Source organism: Scomber japonicus, chromosome 5 (assembly GCF_027409825.1).
Source record: "Scomber japonicus isolate fScoJap1 chromosome 5, fScoJap1.pri, whole genome shotgun sequence".
Taxonomy (NCBI): Eukaryota; Metazoa; Chordata; class Actinopteri; order Scombriformes; family Scombridae; genus Scomber; species Scomber japonicus.
In genome coordinates, this window is record NC_070582.1 from 32650714 (window position 1) to 32656721 (window position 6008).

Consider the following 6008-nt stretch of genomic DNA (forward strand, 5'->3'; position numbering starts at 1 on the left):
GATCTGATATTGATCGCTGACTACAGTGTAATAAATGAGAGAAAATCACTAAATATGTGAAGTTATCATCATGGAAAGATATTCTAATGAAAGATAAATGATGATAATAACAATAATATATAGTTTTGTTAGATTTTGTCTTTGACAATAATCTGCGTGTAAAGCATCACATTTGAATTCAAATACAGTGTTACAGTGATATTCTTCCCTCCTTCCAGAGCTCCATTTCTGCATATATCCATCCATTCAGCATCTTTGCACAATGTTTCAGTGTCCATCAGGACTTTGTGGCTGCATCCTTCTCTGATTATCTGTAAAGGATATCAGGACTCTGCAGACTGATCCAGTGTTACTTGATACTTTACCGTCAGAGCAGGACAGTGTTGAGACAGGAGGGGGTGGTGTGTGCGCGTGTGTGTGCGTGCGTGGTAATAACCATTTTTATGGACAGATGGGAATACGAAAATAGACCTCGTTTTAAATTTCACCCTGCACCAACCTGAACTTGGAGCACACTGATCCTCAATGTTAACATCTTCATAACAAATACATGTTGTATGTGTTTTCTCTGTGAGATCAGATTAGATTCTGATGGTCACTCCATATTAAACTCAACATCCCCTCCAGCAGTCCTAATGCACCAGAGTGGGGGGTTGTCTTCATAGCAGGGACCTGCTGATGCTGACTGGACTCTGGATGGACAGATACATAAAGAAGGAACTGGATGAAAGAAGATAAGGATAAAAAAGAACAATGTATCTATGTGAAAGACAGGAAATAAAGAGGTAGTAAGGGATAGAGGAGAATACTTAAGTGAGTGTCGTAGTCGTGTGTTGACTCTAAATGATATAATGGTTCCCTGTATAATAAAAAATGAAGAATTTAACAATGTGAAGATAATCTCCTTATTCATAGGAGAAAACAAAGGCCATCAATTAATTACCACTCAAACTGCACGTTGTAAATATCCATTATGGTTTACAGACCAACTTTGTGGTTATATGTTTGACCTACTGTAGTCCACACTATTCTGGGTAATGAGGGATTATTAGAGACATTTCTGGTATGTAAATGGACCAAGTTAACAACCAGCAATAACAAAAAGACCCTTTAATCCTGATGAAACAGTCTATAATTTTTAATGACTACAGTACAATTTACAGTCAATATCTACTGCTTTAATAACAGTATTTGCTTTAGGTGGCAAATATGACCTTATCCTGTGGCCCTGTCCTGACCTGTAGAGGGGGCCCTGTTATGTCAGTTGATATTATGCTTACATGCTACATATTTCTTAATTTACACCTTGTTTAATTAATTGATCACAAACTAATTTGAGGGCACAGGTAAAGTATAGGTTGCTATGTGTGACAACAGGGAAAATGTAATGAAACTGCCATAAACACTATAATAGGCACTCAGAGGTAAGGCCACATACACAATGTACAAAGGTTGGGAGGAAACAGAGTGCTCTTAGTTTTTTCTCTCAGGCTTCTTGATGAGTCATTCCAACCAAATAGCATTAACCTCCGTTTTTGTGTTTTAAAGGTAAATTACACCTTTAATATTTAGATTTAAAAGAATAATATGATAGTTACACACATACAATAAACCCTAAAGTAACCATATATCTGTTGTGATATGTTAAATAACTAAACTTTCTGAGTTATATTATTGGATTTCTGCAGGGCAGGGCTGTTTTTGGACAGTCGTGTAAATAACCTCTAAAGAATTGTGATTATTGATGTGAGTACCAGTGATAAAATTTTAAAAAAGAAACTACGAGAACAAAACTAACACAGACACCAGTAAGAGGATTGAACAGACAGAGAGACAGAAAGAAATGTGCAGTGTTGCTGTGTTGAGAGGAGAGGAAGTGGCTGTTAATGGCAGTTTGATCGATCAGAGGAGCAGCTGGACCTATCCTGAAACAGAAAGAGAGAGAGAAAGGGAGAGCGAGAGAGAGGGGGGCAGCAAGGGCATTCACTAAATGTCTCTGAGAGAGAAGCGTGCTCCTGTCTGTTTGTGCTGAGGTCGGCGAGACTGGACACAAGAGTTTTTCTTCATCTAACGACAGATCAGACCGTTGTATTCTCTTCTCCCTGTTTCATCAGAAGGAAGGATTTGCTCTTGTTGAAACTGTACTGGTACACTAAGGATCACCTATTCAGTAGTGGTCTGCTCCTCCAGTATATCCAGGATCACTTCTTCAGAAGATCCAGAACCACCGCTTCAGAAGATCCAAGAACACTGCTCTGGTAGATCATGTTTCGGTAGACCCAGAACCACCTCGTCAGTAGACCCAGGATCACTTTTTTATTAGATCCAGGAATGCTTAGTCACTAAACCCAGGACTACCTCTTTAGTAGACCCATGACTAAATCATAGTAGACAGAGGACTGCTAGTCTAGAAGAATCAGGGCTTAGGAACGCCTCTTCAATTGACCCAGGTTTGCTGCTGTCTTCAGTAGACCTAGAGCGTCTATGCCAGTAAACCAGCAGTAGCTGCAGCACTAGCTTCCACTGACCCAAACACCCAACACTAGAAGTTGGAGTACAGGGACACAGTAGTACCAGGACTAGCCCATTGAAGAACCCGGACAATCTCCAGTGGACTTGCATTAGCCCCAGTAACCCCTGATTTTGACAAACAAGCTTGAGTGAACATAAATCTAGGAACTGATCCATAGCTTCAGTAGATGCAGAGGCATTTAACGTGGGCCTAGTCCCCTAAAACCAGCCAGGACCACTCTCACAAGACCCAGGAATGGCTCAGACCTAGAACTCTCCAGTCACCAAAAGACATAAAACAATAGAGAGAACTCAATATTTATTTAGCACTATCCAGAGAGGCTGCTGTGCCCCCACATCTGCCCAGTCCATGCTGCTGTTCCTGGTGATGGACCCCGCTGAGGATGGGGAGAAGTTGGAGGATCAGTGGGAGAAATGGTATGCAGCAACACTCACAATTGTCTCAGTTTTTGTACATTTCCTCTGGCTTCTAATTTCTGCCAAGAGACAGAATTCATCCTTAAAGACAAGTGTTTGTTTCACAGTTTGCATTAATACAGTAGTCATTACACAAAAGCTGGAACTGAGTGCTGAAGGCCAGAGACTTAAATCAAACATGACCTGCAGCAGCACTGTGGAGCAGACTTGGATTCAAGTTTTAGTGAATCAGACAGTCAGGCAGTAACTTGGCAGCACATTGTAGTTAAGACATTATTATTCCCAGAAACAACTTCTTTCTTGGAAACAATGCTGTATAATGTTCAAACATTATGACTGTTGTTTCCAGTTATACAATTAGTATTTTATTTTCTGTAATATAAGTACCATGTGTGTTTAATTAAAGCTTGCTTCCATGTGATCCCAATTTAGAAGGCAGAATAATAAGATGATGATTTTAAAAAAGAGGTGCAACTGTTCTGTTTTTCTTTTAGAAATAAAAAGTGTGACTTATCAGTGTTGCATATCTGATTAAGATGACACAATAGAAAGTCCTGCTTTTTATCTTTGAATTTTCCACTTTGGCCTTTGGAGCTTCACATCTTTTTCTTTAATCTGAGTTTATTGGCTGCACTTTGACCAAACAGTTTTGAGCAGAATTATTTAGTTTGGAATGAGGAATTGTAGACATTTTGGTATTCCTCATAAGGAACTACTGAATTGTGATTAGAGCAAAAGAATGAAAAGAACGCCCACACCTCCAAACTGTGACTCTTCACCAGGTAGCCTACTGATTTTTCCTGACTTTTAAAGGGAGATGACGATATATCTATCAATAACAGCACTGAACTATTGCTACATGATTATTATACCTCTTTGAACCAGGCTTCTCTGACTAGAGCATCTATCCAGTTGGCTGTGCCTTGTCATGAGATGAAGAATCTTAGGTCAGACTATTTAAAATAAAACTGTCCATGCATATTTTAATACCTATTGCAGTGTTGAAATGAAAAGATTTAGAATTGCCCAGTAGCAAGCACAGTCCCAGTCCAAACATGTATACCTAGAGTCTAGAATCCATTGAAAGACAGAGTCTGGTGGTCTGAATTCTGTTTCATTTTATGTTAAATGATGTTTTTTACATCCATTGTTGCTCCTCAGGTTGACCAGTGACTTCAGTTTGAATGAGTTTGAAGATGAAGACCTGTCTGAACTCACTGAGATCACAGACCAATACCATGACCAGGTAGAAGAGATGCACCAATCAAGATGTTTAACACTCATGATGTAGATGATTATTTATCTAGTATACAGCTCTGTATGTGTGGATATAGATTTGTTATTGTATTTTTAAATGTTTCATGAAATATTGGAAATGCCCTGATGGTTTAACTAAGTGGTTGGACTGATGGGTAGACTGGTTCTTCGTTGGCTGAATGACCATTTGACTAATGGATTTGTTGACTAAATGATGTTTGTTAGTTGCTGGCTGGCTAAATAATTGTTTATTAATTGACATGTTTGCTGGCTGGTGACTTGAATGAGTCATTTGATTTGATCAGTATCAAGGATTTGAAAGAGTGAGCTGCTGGCTGGCTGACTAACTGGTTTGTTGGTAGGCTGGTGGCTTGAAAGATTAACCGGCTGTCTATCTGAGTATCTTGTTGCTATTGTAAGTGCTTGGTTGACTGTCTAAGTGACTGGTGGTTTGCTGGCTGCTATATTGTCTAACTGAATGACTGACTGCACTGCTGTTTAATCAAGTGAAACAGTTGACAGTCTTATTGATGTACTGAATTAATGATCAATATGTTAGCTAATATAACGGGCTGGCTGACCAAGTGACTGACTAGCTTTGGTTTTGACTGGTGGGTTTCCTGGATGGCTGACATAAGGGTTTGTTGATTGGTTGAATGAAAGCCTTATTTGTTAGCTGCTGAGGGGCTGAATGACTGGTTTGCAGACTGATTTATTGACTTAATGACAAGCTGGTTTGCAGGTTTACTGAATAGGGGATGTGACTTTCATTGGTTGACTGACTGGTTTACTAAATGACTTGATTTATGGACTGGAATGTTTGCTAATATTACTGAGTGGATGACTGTCTGACTGGACTAGACTGACTGAATGACTACATGTTTGCCAGTTGCTGGCTGGCTGAATAATTGTAGATTAAATGTTGGCTGGCAGGTGGACTGAAAGAGTGACTAACTGATTTGTGTGTTAGCGAAGCAGGCTAGGTGAAGGACAGTTGGGTGAATGGCTAAATGACTGGTTTGCTGGCTGGTTTATTGGCTCACAACATTACTTACTGGATTGTTGGATCATTGGATGAAACATTGACTGTTTTAATGACTTACTGACTGACTGACTGACTGGTATGTCAGCTAATATAACTGGCTGGAGGATGAAGTTGGTGACTGGTTCGTGGTTTGCTGGGTGATCTTTTACTGACTAGTTTGCTGACTAACTGACTGATTGACATAGGGCTTCGTTAACTGGTTAAATGACTGACTTGTTTGTTTTATGCTGCTCGGCTAAATGACTGTGTTGCTGGATAAAAGGCTATATGTGTGGTTTGTTTACCCAGCTTACAGACTGGTATGTAGCCTTTGTCTCTCCATGGGATCACTGTTACTGTGTAATCTTATTTGGGACACAAACACACTCACACACACATACACACACACACACACAGACAGACAGACAACACAGGCTCACTGGCAGTGTTTATTAGCCTTACTCACAGAATACGCCACAGGCAGAGAAGCTGATGTCATGCCTCGCTCTGATTGGTGGGCCCTGATTTCCTCTCCTCCCCCCCCCCTCTCTCTCTCTCTCGCTCTCTGCATCTTTCTCTCTCTCACTCACTCCTCCCTGTGCCTTCTTCTCTCTGTCAATCCTCGTTCACCCATCTCTCGTCAACACCACCCACCCACCTCTCCCTTCGTCTCTCTGCCTCTCCTCTTCCCTCTGCTCTGCTCTGCTCCTGCCAGGAAGATGATGGTGATGATGATGATGTGACACTATGGCCAGCCAATGATCAAGCAGGGAGGGAG